Raw genomic sequence first — 14,719 nt, forward strand, 5'->3', positions numbered from 1 at the left:
TCCACTTGCGCACCACCGATGTAAATTGGGTCGTGCGGTCCACTACTCCTTCTGAAGTCAACAACCAATTCCTTCGTCTTGCTGACGTTGAGGGATAGGTTATTGTCTTCGCACCATGCCACCAGGTTCTTAATTTCCTCTCTGTACTCAAACTCATCATTACCCGAGATACGGCCTATAATTGTTGAGTCATCAGCAAACCTATAGATTGAGTTTGATGGAAACTTGGCTACACAATCATGGGTGTACAGTGAGTACAGCAGGGGGCTGAGTACACAGCCTTGTGGGGCACCAGGGCTCAGAGTGATTGTAGAGGAGAGCTTGTCCCCTATTTTTACAGCCTGTGTCCTGTCTGTGAGGAAGTTGAATATCCAGCTGCAGATCTGAGTGCTAAGGCCCAGGTTCCGGATCTTAGGAATCAGTTTATTTGGAAAGGTAGTATTAAAGACAGAGCTGTAGTCAATGAAAAGGAGCCTTATGTATGCGTCTTTATTCTCCAGGTGTTCTAAGGAGGAATGTAGGGCCAGAGAGATGGCATCTGTCGTTGATCAGTCGCTCCGGTAGGCGCATTGCAAAGCGTCGAGGTTGACCGGTAGGCTGTGGTTGACGTGTTGCATAACCAATCTCTCAAAGCACTTCATAGCAATTGATGTCAGGGCCACAGGTCGATAGTCATTCAGGCATGCCACCTTGCTCTTCTTCGGCACTGAGATTATCGTTGCCTTCTTAAAACAGAAGGGGATCTTAGACTGAAGCAAGGAGCAGTTGAAGATGTCAGCAAACACTCCAGCTAGTTCGCTTGCACAGGCCCGGAGAACCCCTCCTGTGACGCCATCTGGGCCCGTCGCCTTCCTTGGATTTATCTTCAGGAAGGCCCTTCTAACATCCTCCTCGGTGATGATGAATTTCGATGCCACCAGGTCCGGTTCATCCGGAGGGAATGGGATGCTCCTCTTCTGTTGGAATCTTGCACAGAATACGTTAAGTTCGTCAGGAAGAGAAGCGCCACAGTTATTGATATCCCCAGCCTTTTCTTTGCTCCCATTGATCTCATTTAGACCCTGCCATAGTCTACTGGCATCCCTTTGGTTAGCCTGGGCTTCCAACTTGGCTCAATATTGCCTCTTGGCGCCCCTAATGGCTTTCCGGAGTTCACGCCTGGATTCCGTGTAGCGACTGGTATCCCCGGACCTAAAAGCCGCAGCTCTAGCCTTTAAAAGGGACTTGACCTCATAATTCATCCAAGGTTTCCGGTTAGGGAATACCTGGATAGTCTTGCGAGACACACAGGAATGCGTGTTGAGTATACTGCATTGTCAGAACAGTTTAGCATCCAATCGACATTTATCTAATCCTTTAAAAACCTGGCTGTTTATTCCTGGGACTATCAGAATTACTTATGTGTCTTGAGATAACAGAACAAGTCATGACATTCTCTGGCATCTGCCATCTAGAAACCTCTAGTTCTTATTAGAGTTTACATCATGGTGCCAGCAATCATCGGCAACTTTCTGTGAGCTGCAGAAAATTAGAAAGATAGAAACATAGAAAACCTACCGCACCATACAGGCCCTTCGGCCCACAAAGTTGTGCTGAACATGTCCCTACCTTCGAAATTACTAGGCTTACCCATAGCCCTCTGAGCTTCATGTACGTATCCAAAAGTCTCTTAAAGGACCCTATCATATCCGCCTCCACCACTGTTGCCGGTACCCCATTACATGCACTTACCACTCTCTGCATAAAAAACTTACCCGACATCTCCTCTGTACCTACTCCCCAGCACCTTAAACCTGTGTCCTCTTGTGGTAACCATTTCAGCTCTGGGAAAAAGCCTCTGACTATCCACACGATCAATGCCTCTCATCATCTTACACATCTCTAGTTGTTCCAAATTTCCTCTTTTTTTTTTTTTTAAATACTTTATTTTTAGAATTTTCAAAAAAAAACAATGAGATCAACAAAAACATACCAGCTCAGACATGTATAAAAAAGAAATAAGCAAAAAATAAAAGACATAACATTAGAGGGATGCCTGTTGTACAGAGTGCTCAAAAAGACTAAACATGAAATCTCAAATGAGGCCTGTGAGAAATCAGCTGGGGGGAAATTGTTCATCCACCCCTGGCCTTGTCCAGGTAGGCAAGAAGTGGACCCCAGATAGCCGAAATTTTTTAAATTGAATTGGTGCTCAAGAACCTAAGTTTCTCCATCTGTATGACTGAGATCACATCCATCTCCGAAAGGAAGGGGGAGAGGGTGATTTCCATTCCATCCAGATAAGTCTTTTGGCAACAATCATCCCCAGCATCAGAGACTGTTGTATGGCTGCAGGGAAACAAATAGTAGATTGCGAGCAGCCAAATATAGTGAGACCAGCTTCCAAGGGGAAGGATCTTTTATAGGTCTTTGAGTACCAGTCGAATAGTTTGGACCAAAATCCAGTCAGTAATGGGCAAAACCAAAAGGTGTGAGACAATGTGGCTTCCGTCCCTTGTCATCTATCACACATTGGCGAGACAGAAGGGTAAATCCTGTGCAATCTAAGTTTAGAGTAATGGAGACGGTGGACAACTTTAAACTGGATCAGTTGGTGCCTGCTGTTAACAGAGCAGGCCTGTATCATAGACAAACACTTATCCCAGGCAGCTTCAGATAATTCAATGTCCAACTCCTCTCTCCAGGCATCTCTAATCTTCACAGTAGACGCTACAGTGCAATTATCAAACAAACATACAAACTTAGAAACGAGATGCCTGGAGTCAGGAGGGTTCTTTAAAATATCAAAAAACATATGTTTCCCTGGAAGGATTTCAAAATTACAAATCTTAGATTGAATGTAGTGTCTAATTTGCAAATAACGAAAAAAGTGCAAATGAGGCAGCTCAAATTTCTCTTTCAGCAGACTAAATGTTGCAAACCGTTCCTCTATGTACAGGTCTTCATTAGAAACTAGACCCTTCTCCCTTCAAGCATGGTAGGTTTTATCTGACCATGAGGGTAGAAAGGAGTGATTGAAACAGATTGGTGTCTGTGCAGAGGTCTCTGGTAAATTCAGAATGCTCCTAATCTGATTTAGAATTCTGACAGAAGTTTATGATTATGATTTTTATTATTATGATTATGAGGACACGCAGTCCCCTTTTATTGTCATTTAGTAATGCGTGCATTAAGAAATGATAAAAATGTTTTTCCAGAATGGTATCACCGACTTGAAAACTAACAGAAACCACATAATTATAACATATAGTTACAACAGTGCAAAGCAATACCGTAATTTGATAAGAACAGACCATGGCACAGTAAAAATCTCAGAGTCTCTCTAAAGTCCCATCACTTCATGCAGATGGTAAACCTCCAGCGCCGCCAACTTGCCGATGCAGCATCCTGGAAGCATCTGACCACAGTCCGACTCCGAGTCCGTCCGAAAAACTCCGAGCCTCCGACCAACTCTCCGACACCGATGCACCGAGCACCATCTCTGCCGAGCATTTCAACCCCGGCCCCGGCAACAGGTGATACGCAAAGCCAAGGATTTGGGGCCTTCGTCTCCGGAGATTCTCGCTTGCACAGTAGCAGCGGCAGCGAAGCAGGCATTTCAGAAGTTTCTCCAGATGTTCCTTTGCGCTTCACGGCTGTCCCCATCAAATCCGGATTGTGCACGGCCCCTAGTTACACATATCGATATTCATTCGGAACGGCCACGCGCGCTGCGTCACATTGCCATCTTCTCCTCCCTCCCTCCCTCAAAACAAAACTCAAACTTTTTGAAGTCCCAGTCCTCTCTAACTTGGAGAACTTGGCAAGGAGGAATTGACAACAGAGTCAGACTCTATACATAGCCACAAGGGAGCCCCCTGTTGCTAAAACATTAAAGCCCTAGCATTGACAGCCCAATAATAGTGTCTAAATACAGGTAATCCCAGCCCTCCTTCAGACTTAGGCTTTTGTAAATGTATTTTCAAAATCCTATGATTCTTAAAAATTCCAGATATAAGACAATATTATGGAGTCCAACTCTTAAAGAAAACTGATATAAGAAAAATGGGGAGATTTTGACAAAGATAGAGAAACCTAGGAAGGGAAACCATTCTAATTGAATTTATATGACCAATCATAGACAGAGGTAGGGTTTTCCAACTTTCTATATTCTGTTTAAGTTTTGAAATAAACTCTACAAAGTTTAGTTTGAATATTAATTTAGGACCTTTGGGGATTGTCAAGCCGAGGTAAGTAAAGTGATCTTTAACTACTTTGAACGGGACACTTTCCAAAAATACCCCGCGTGTAGTCGTTGGAGAGGGGCACAAAGTCACTTTTTGTCCAATTGATTGAGTATCCCGATAGTCTGCCAAAAGAGGTGATTAAATCTAGAAGAGGGACTGACTTTTCTGAGTTTTGTAAGTAGAGTATCAGACCACCAGCATATAAACTAATAAGTGTTTCAATACCTCCCACTTTCAAACCCAGAATATTTGGGTGACTTCTTATTTTTACGGCAAGGGGCTCTCCCGCGACGGCAAAAAGGGCCGGAGGGAGAGGGGGCACCCCCGCTGGACTGAACAGTCTAGGGGAAACAGAGTTGACTTGTCACCATTAGTTATAACAGAGCACATTGGGCTGGCGTATATCAGTTTTACCCAAGATACAAATGACTCCCCGAAACCAAACCTGTACACTGACTCTAACATGTAAGGCCACTCAATCAGGTCAAAAGCCTTTTGTGCATCAAGGGATAAAATTGCTGCCCCATTAGCTTTCCCATGATCAGCATACATAGTATTAAGGAGGCATCTGACATTGGGAAAAGAGAACCTACCCGGGACAAATCCTGTCTGATCTGGATGAATGATAGATGACTAATGCTTATTTAATCGGTTAGCCAGCATTTTAGTAATTACCTTTCTGTCAAGATTCTGAAATGCAGTGGTCCTATAGCTGACCGGGTCTGTTTCCTCTTTACCTTTCTTTAAAATGAAGGAAGTGTTAGCCTCGTAAAATGTTCTAGGTAAGGCAATATCTCTCTCAGAGCAAGATATCATTCTGAGGAGAAGTGGAGCAAAGATATCGCAGAATTTCTTATAAAATTCACAGCCAAATCCATCTGGCCCAGCTGCCTTGCCGGACGGAAATGACTTAATGGCAGAAGTTATTTCTTCTAACGTGAAGTCAGAATCTGAGTCCTCCCTAGCGGCGTCACTAAGTTTCAGCATTACAAGAGAATCAAAGAAGTCATTCAAATCAGATTGAGTGGCATTGCATTTAGAGGTGTAGAGTTCGCTGTAAAGTTCTTTAAAACAGTCATTTATCTCCTTGGGGTTAGTTAACAGGGTACCCGCCCTCGATCTAATGCAATGAATTGACCTTAGGGCCTGGGCGCCCCTGAGCTGCCGCGCCAGGAGCCCCTCGGGCTGGTCTCCCATTTCAAAATGCCTTTGTCTTAATTTTAAGAGGGGTTATTTATTTGACTACGCAAGATACAATTGTACTCATATTTAAGCATCATTATTTTATTATAATCTTCAGAGGATTTCGAAGCCTGGTGTGTCGCTTCAAGGATTGGGAGAGTATTCTCAACCCCTTCTCTCTCCCTCTTAGCAGCGGATTCATATGAAATTATATACCCATGATTTACAACTTTTAATGTCCCCCAGAGTGTGGAATCTGACACTTTGCCATTATCGTTAATTTCTATAAAATCTTTTAATCTGGTGGTGATATATTCTATAAATTTCTTATCGGCGAGTAGGGAGGGGTTAAAACACCAGGAATAGATTTGTTTGGAAAGGGAGAGATTTAGGGACATTGTGAAGGGGCTATAGTCAGAAATTAATCTATTATGATATTTTGTATTGGTAACACGAGATATTAAATGAGAATCAGCCAAAAAATAGTCTATTTTACTATAAGATTTGTGAATGTGAGAATAATAAGAATAATCCTTGTCGGTGGGATGTTGAACTTGCGAAATATCTACTAAATTCCTAGATCTAATCAAATTATTCAGGACCTGCACTGACACGATATTTGAGGGCGGCCGGGAGGACAGTCTAGCTAAATATGGGTCCAGGTAGCAATTCAAGTCACCGCCGATTATTATATTTGATTTACTGGTATCCGAAAGTAAATCAAAAACTGTCCTAAAAAAATTTGGCTCATCTGTGTTTGGGCCATAAATATTAAGGAAGGTTAGAGGAAATGAATTAATGGTGCCAGAGATCATAATAAACCTACCGAGAGGATCTGTGGTCATGGAAGTGAGTTGAAATGGGATATTTTTCCTAAAGAGGATAGCCACACCATGGGCATGAGAAGTAAATGGTGACAGGTAAATCTGCGATATCCAGCTAGACCTCAATCTGCTTTGCTCAGTTACTTTAATATGGGTTTCCTGTAGAAAAATCACATCTGCAGATAGAGATTTGAGATGTCTAAAAACTTTATCCCTCTTAACAACATGACCAAGGCCCTTAACATTCCATGAGACTATTGTAATATTTTTACCCCCCCCAGCTGTGTTCTACCGCAAGGCCTCTGCATATGAGAATAAAAAAGAGATTATTAGAGTTGAGCACAAACATCGTAAACAATGCAAAATAACTGGCAGCCTCATAAGAACACAACATACACAAAAAAAAGCATGTCTGAGCTATAAACAAGAACAACACACACCCTAACCCAATCCCCTTCGTGTCTCTCTAAACCAGACACATAGTTCCCCATTTCCATCCCAAAAGGAGTTGCTGGGCAGGTAACTAACATTACACATTTATCACAAACCCCCTCTCCGAGAAAATTTATAAAACAAATTATATAATACCGTTAAACAAATGCTATGAGGGCTGGGGAGAGTTATCCAGTGTCCGCACCTGAAGCTGAACATTCATGACACCGACTCAAATTTAACCCCTATAATAATAAAAATATTTAGAACATTCTCTGCAGTTAAATCCCAGTGCAGCATATAACATTGCAAAGCTATATATAACAAGCAAGTCCCTTCCCATATCCCAACATGGAAACCGGCACAAATATAAGCTGAATAAACAGTGTCACTATATCTACTCCCTTTTTCGTGCGTTATTCCTTTCCAAGAATTGTGCTGCTTCTATCAGGTCGTCGTATACTTTAGGCGCTCTTCCATCTTGATGGTAAATATAGAGCCGAGCCGGATACCACGGGTGTGCTTGATTCCTCCATCACGCAGAGTTTGCAGTATACCAGGAAAGGCACGAAGTTGAGTCATCACCTCATTAGTATAGTCCGGGAAGATCAAGACCTTGTTTCCCTCGTACTTCATGGGTTGTAGTCTGCTGCGGCACAGGATCAGCTTTTTCACTTGAAAGTGATGGATACGTGCCAAGATGGTGTGTGGTTTCCCGCCGGCAGCCGGTTTAGGATAGAGAGAGCGATGCGCGCTATTGATTTTAACGGGATACGGGAAACGCTCTTCCCCCAGCAACTTGGGAATCAGTCTGGAAACAAATTCAGTAGGTTTACCATCCTCCTCGCCCTCTTGTATCCCTACGATCTTAATATTATGTCTCCGGGAACGAGCCTGTGAGTCATGCACTTTAGCTTCAAGCTGGGTATTTTGTCTCATTAGCTCTGAATACTTCACTTCAAGCTCTTGCATGCGTGTTTCAAGGTCACTGGTGGTTAGTTCTTGATTAGCCACACGGGCTTGTAAGTCAGCCTGAGAGGCCACAAGTGCCTCAAACTTGGTCTCAAAAACATCAAAGTGGTCGTTAATGCCGCGCAGAACTGACTGAGAAATCTCCTGACCTAATTCCTTGCACATGGCGTAAATTTTATCCGGCGGTATCTCAGACGCAGAGAAGTGCTTTACCGACCCGTTGTTAGCGCTAACTTCGGTAGTTTGGCAGTCGGCGGTCTTGGCATTGTCAAACTTTTCCAGACACTTAGTTTAGACATACACTGTTGGCCTATGAATGAATAAAACACAGTATAATAGTAATTTTATCGAGGCCTCGTAGAGGAGCACTGACCAAACACACCTCCAAATTTCCTCTTCAGTATACATATTTTGAATTATTTTTGCTGCAATCTGCAGCATTTGTATTTCCACTTAAGACCATAAGGTATAGGAATCGAATTAGGCCATTTGACCCATCAAGTCTTCTCTGCCATTTCATCATGGCCGATCCATTTTTCGGTCAGCCTTAATCTGTTGCTTTCTCCCCATATCCCTTCTTGCCCTGACCAATGAAGAATCTTTCCACCTCTGCCTTAAATATACATAAAGGTGTGGTCTCACCAGCTGCCTGTGGCAATGAATTCCACAGATTCACCACTATTTCATTAAAGGCATTCCTCTTCATCTCCATTTGAAAAGGACAGCCCTCTATTTTGAGAGATGCTGCCCGACCTGCTGAGTTCCTCCAGCGTGTTGTGAGTGTTCCTCTATTTTGAGGCTGGACTCTCCCACCATAGGAAACATCCCCTCCATATCCACTCTATCAATGCCTTTAGCAATTCAATAGGTTTCAAATATATCACCCTTCATTCTTCAAGTACCAGTGAATATAAGCCCAGAGCCATCAAATGCTTTTCATATGACAAGCTGTTTAATGCTGGAATAATTTTCATGAACCTCCTTTGAACATTCTCCAGTTTCAGCACATCCATTCTAAGATAAGGAGCCCAAAACTGCTCATAATACTCCAAGTGAGGCCACACCAGAGATTTATAAAGTCTCAACATTATATCCTTGCTTTTATATTACAGTCATTTTGAAATGAATGCTAATATTACATTTGCCTTTGTCAACACAGACTCAAATTGCAAGTTAACCTTTCGGGAATCTTGCACATGGACTCCCAAATCCCTTTGCTTTTTTTTGGCATGTGCCTGCATGCGTGTGAGTCTGTGCATGCGCGTCTGCGTGTGCATGCGTGATGATGTCTTTTTCATGACTTTTTGCAAGGCACAGAGCGAGGGAGAGAGAGACTGTGTGGCACGCCACTCCTCACACAGTATTTTTCCCTTTATTTTACGAGGTCGAGTTGTGGTCTTGACACTCAACCCGGCATGGATGGAAAGCGTACTCAGGAGCCGACCCGACTGGTTTCAAACCCAGGAACCTCCGCTCCCGGGTCTGGCGTTGATGTCATTGCACCACCAGCCGACCCCCAAATCCCTTTGCACTTCAGATTTTTGTATTTTCTCTCCAATTAGAAGATACTCACCCTTTCGTTTCTTCTATCAAAGTGCATGACCATACACTTCCCAATATGTTTTCCATCTGCTACTTCTTTGCCCATTCTCCTAATCTGTCTAAATCCTCCTGTAGCCACCGTATTTCCCCAAAACTACAGGTATCTGCCCCTCCACCATTTTTTGTATCATCTGCAAACTTTACAAGAAAGCCATCAATTCCATTGTCCAAATCATATAACGTAAAAAGAATCAGTCCCAACACAGACCTCTGTGGAACACCACCAGTCACCAGCAGCCAAGCAGAAAAAGCTCCCTTTATTCACACTCTTTGCCACCTGCCAGTTAGCCACTGGTTTATCCATGCTAGGATCTTTCCTGTAATAGCATGAGTTTGGGAGGAAACCAGAGCACCTAGGGGAAACCCACGTGGTCACGGGGAGAACATACAAACTCCTTGTCTGTATTGTAAAATGCTGTGCTAATGGCCATGCTGCCTGATTATCTCACCTGGACAGACATCATGCAAGACAAGCTCTTCACGGTATCTTGCAGTAGAATAGAAAACCAATTCCAATCTCAAGAGACCAGATGTTTGGTGAAAGATTCTAGTTTTCAGATGTGAAATGAGAAGAGGGCATTGGAAAGGAAGGTGAGTTAATAAAAGAACATTGGGTAGTCAGACCAATGTTGACTGAACACTAGGACAGGAGCATTAATGAAGGTGCACCAGGTACTCAGACCAAGGCTGGTAAATATTCGGGCGGGAGCGTTAAAGAAGGAATTCCAGGTAGTCAGACCAAGGTTTGTTGATGAGATCACAGATGATGAAGGGAGAATGAGAACTTGGAATAGGGTCAAAAATGGAGCACTGAGTGAGAATAAATGGTTTTCTGGACTAGAGGAAGTGCAGAGATTGGAAAGAGCAGTTCAGGGAGATGGATGGTTTTAATTTTCTAATTCTCTTTGGTTAACAAGATCAGAAAATCGCCTACATTCCCTATAGCTCCATCTAACATTTGTGGAGTTATGTAACAAAGAACATTCATGCACACTACAGGCCCATCAGCCCACAATGTTGTGCAGACCTTTCAACCAACCAAAGCTCAATTTAACCTTTCCCTCCTACACAGCCCTCCATTTCTCTATCATCCATGTGTCTTCCTAAGAGTCTCTTAAATGTTTCTAATGTACCTGTCTCTACCTCCACCCCTGGCAGGGCATTCCATGCTCCCACCACTCTCTGTGTAAAAATCCTACCTCTCACATCCTCACTATACTTTCCTCCAATAACCATAAAATAATGCCCCCTCATGTTAGCAATTTCCACCCTGGGAAAAAGCCTCTGGCTGTCCATTTGATCTCTGCCTCTTATTTTGTACACCTCGATCAAGTCACCACTCATCCTCCTTTGCCCCAAAGAGCAAAGCCCAAGCCCGCTCAACCTATCTTCCTAAGATTTGCTGTCTTGTCCAGGCAGCATCCTGGTAAGTCTCCTTTGCATCCTCACTAAAGCTTCCACATCCTTCCTACACTGAGGTGATTAGAATTGAATGCAATATTTCAAATATGGTCTAACCATGTTTCATAGAACCGCAGCATTATCTTGCCTTACCGACAGATCAAAGTAATTGGAAAATGCCTGCTACATTTAATACTCTTCATGTCTGTTTGATGAGGTTGGGTTCAGGCTTCTAGTTCAGTACACTTTGTACTCTCCATGATACTTGACTGCTCAACCAACCCGGCAGAGATCTGAGGACATCCTGCTTCCACATATCCATACAGGCAACAAGGGATTAGGATAGTTGGGTACTTGATGGTAGTTGATGGCCAGGATGGATGAGGGCACATTTCTATTATTTATGAGGAGATGTAGAGAATGTCAGTGTGGAAAGTGTTGGTTTGTCTAAACTGAAACTCCAGTACAACCATCACAGCAATCTGGTTGCCTCCAACTTCCAGTAATCTTCCCCTTCCTCTTCTTTCTTTTTCCATTCCTCATTCACATTCTGCTCTCACCTCTTCTCCTCACCACACCATCACCACCCTCAGGTTTCCTTCCTCCTTCCCTTTCTCCCATGGTCCACACTCCTCGCCAATCAGAATCCTTCTTCTTCAGCATTTTACTTTCTCCACCAATCATCTCCCAGCTTCTTACTTCATCTACCCACCCACCTGGTCTCATTTATCACCTGCCAGCTTGTGCTCCTTCCCCACCCCCCACCTTTTTCCGGCCTCTTCCCCCTCCCTTTTCAGTCCTGATGAAGGGTTTCAGCCTGAAGCATCGACTATTTATTCCCCTTCTATCGCTGCTGCCTGATGTGCTGAAATCCCCCAGCAATTTGCTGGACTCGTCACTCCGGGACTTTTGCTATGTATTTTTTTGCCAGCTCGCTATCTTGAATGTGCTGTGTGCTTGTGCTGTGTATGTTCTGCACCTTGGCCCACAGGAACACAGTTGACAGTATTCTTGTAAGGCTGAACCATAATTACTCTTGAATTTGATTTGATTGGTTTGACTTTATTCACTGAAGTTTAAGCAACTGAGGGGAGATGATTTAGAGGTATACAAAATTATGAGGAGCATTATAATAGTAATAACTTATTAAAGGTTTTGGCCTGAGATGTCGACTGAAACAGTCATAGTTGCTGCCTGGACTGCTGAGTTCCTTCAGAATTTTGTGCGTGTTGCTCAAAGCCTTCTACTCCCGGTTTGAAAGGGAGAATATAACTACAGCTGTGGGGATCCCTGCAGCAGCCAGTGACACTGCCATCTCTGTCTCAGAGGCTAATGTCTTTCAGGAGGGTGAACCCTCACAAGGCAGCATGCTCTGATGGAATACCTCATAGCGCTCTGAAAATTGTGACAACTTAGAGTTCTTTAATTTATGCATCCCTACAGTCCTGATTGAAAAGCTATAGAACATGGACCTCTGTACTTCGCTTTGCAACGGGATCCTTGGCTTCCTAACCGGAAGACCACAATCTGTCCAGATCATTAATAACATCTCCCTGCTGACAGTCAACACTGGTGCACCTCAGGGATGTGTGTTTAGTCCACTACTCTGCTCTCTATATACCTGTGACTATGTGGCTAAGTATAGCTCAAATGGCATCTATAAACTTGCTGATCATACAACCTTTGTTGGCAGACTTTCAGATGGAGATGAAAGGGCATACAGGAGCAAGATATACCAGCTAGCTGAGTGGTGTCCATAAGACCATAAGATGTTGGAGCAGAATTAGGCTATTTAGCCCATTGAGTCTGCTCCACCATTTAATCATAGCCGATCCAATTTTCCTCTCAGCCCAATCTCCTGCTACCTCCCCTTATCCCTTCATGCCCAGAGCAATGAAGAATCTATCAACCTCTGACTGAAATATACATAGAGACTTGGCCTCCACAGCTGCCTGTGGTAAACAATTCCACAGATTCACCAGTGTGTGGCTAAAGAAATTCCTCCTCATCTCCGTTCTAAATTGATGCCCCTCTATTCTGAGGCTGTGTTCTTTGGTCTTAGACTCTCCCACCACGGGAAACATCCTCCCCACATCCACTCTATCAAGGCCTACAGCACAACAGCAACAACCTTGCACTCAATATCAGTAAGACCAAAGAGCTGATTGTGGACTTCAGGAAGGGTAGGATGAGGGAGCATGAACCAATCTTCATAGAGGGATCTGGAGTGGAGAGAGTGAGCAATTTCAAGTTCCTGGGTGTCAATACCTCTGACCTCTAACCTGGTCCCAACAAATTGAGGCAGCTATAAGGAAGGCATGACAGTGGCTATATTTCATTATAAGTTTGGGAGGATTTGGTTTGTCACCTAAAACACACAAAAGTTCTACAGATGTCCTGTGGAGAGCATTCTGACAGGCTACATCACCGTCTGGTATGGCGGAGCTACTGCACAGGACCGAAAGAAGCTAGAGAAAGATGTAAAATTAGTCAGGTCCATCATGGGCACTGGCCTCCATAGTATCCAAGACATCATCAAGGAGAGGTGCCTCAGAAAGGGGGCATCCAATATTAAGGACCCCCATCACCTAGGACCTGTCCTCCTCATTGTTATTGCCAAGAAAGAGGTACAGAAGCCTAAATGCACACACTCAGCGACTCAGGAACAGTTCTCCCACTCTGCCATCAGATTCCTAAGTGAACATGAACTCTACCTTCTGCAGGGTCTTGGCCTCGGAAGCACGGCAACACTTGCAGGCTGCCCTCAGCACATCCTCGGACTGTGTTGGTTGTTGATATAAATAACACATTTTACTGTATGTTTCAATGGACTTATGACATACATATTTTTCACATATTTATACAACTGCTTGTTTCATTATAATAGTGACAGTAACAGTATACTGTGTTACATAAACCTGCACCTCGCGCTTTATGCCAACCTGTCACTCTTCAGGGACTTTATTTATTTATTGGCACACAGCGTGGAACAGGCCATTCTGGCCCTTCAAGCTGTGCCGCCCAGCAACCCCCCCGATTTAATCCTAGCCTAATCACGGGACAATAGACAATGACCAATTAGCCTAGCAACCATCACGTCTTTGGACTGTGGAAGGAAACCGACGTGCTCACAGGGAGAGCGTACAAACTCCTTACAGGCAGTGGTGGGAATGAACCCGGGTCACTTGTACTGTAAAGCGTTATGCTAACCAATATTACTTTGTGACTGTACGTGCTAGGTTGTAACTATATCTGTTGTGTGTGCCTATATGTACGGTGACTGCACCTTGGCCCCGTGGAATGATGTTTCTTTTAGCTGTCTACATGTGTATGGTTGAATGACAATAAACTCAAACCTGAACTTTGCAAGTCGTTGAAAAGCGGAGACAGAGTGAATGTGGAGACGGTGAGTGCTGTGGTGGGAAGTCTAGGACCAGAGGGCACAGCCTCAGAATAGAGGGACAAGCCTTTACAACAGAGATGAGGAAAAATTTCTTTAGCCTGAAGGGGTGAATCTGTGGGTATATTTAAAGTGGAGATTGATAATTTCTAGATTAGTCAGGGTGTCAAAGGTCACGGGGAGAAGGTAGGAGAATGGGGTTCACAGAGATAATAAATCAGCCATGATTGAAGGGAGGAACAGGCTCAATGGGCCGAATGGCCTAATTCTGCCCCTGAGTCTTACATTCTGATGTCTGATTGTCTAAGGTAATCTTTATCTTGTTCTTTAGGGTCATTAACAGCGTGCTAATCCAACAAGCTGCTTGGTCCTGGATCGTGTTGAGCTTCCTGAGAACATTTGGAGCAGCAGGCAAGTGAAAAGTTATTCCGTCAGTCTCCTGGGTTGTGCCTGGTAGTTGGTGGAAAGGCTCTAGGTTGTCAGGAGAGGAATCTCTCTCCATACTTGCATTAATGCTTCAGTTTTGTGATAAGTGTGAATCAATTACTTTGAGAAACCAAAGTGGATGGAGAGGCAGGTTTGAATGTGTCAGGTCCTCTGACCAGTGAATTGTGGAGTTGGCAGAACATCACACTGTGACTAGCAAAGTTCAAAGTAAATTTATTATCAAAATGCATACA

The 14,719-nt window shown here is 43.7% G+C and overlaps 1 protein-coding gene across 4 annotated transcripts in view; it reads left to right on the plus strand.

The window, feature by feature from the left end:
- rassf4a (Ras association domain family member 4a) overlaps positions 1 to 14,719 on the plus strand; it is a 307,320-nt gene that overhangs the window by 92,815 nt on the left and 199,786 nt on the right. Inside the window, exons 1-2 of one of the 4 annotated variants that reach the window (XM_072282912.1) lie at positions 7,475 to 7,490; positions 14,371 to 14,450. The exons of 2 other annotated variants lie outside the window; for them this stretch is intronic. The gene's annotated coding sequence lies outside the window, so the exon portion shown is untranslated. Of the gene's footprint in view, positions 1 to 7,474; positions 7,491 to 14,370; positions 14,451 to 14,719 lie in introns of those variants that run through there. One more of the 4 variants, XM_072282911.1, reaches the window with a different exon arrangement.

Source organism: Mobula birostris, chromosome 18, assembly GCF_030028105.1.
Source record: "Mobula birostris isolate sMobBir1 chromosome 18, sMobBir1.hap1, whole genome shotgun sequence".
Classification (NCBI taxonomy): Eukaryota; Metazoa; Chordata; class Chondrichthyes; order Myliobatiformes; family Myliobatidae; genus Mobula; species Mobula birostris.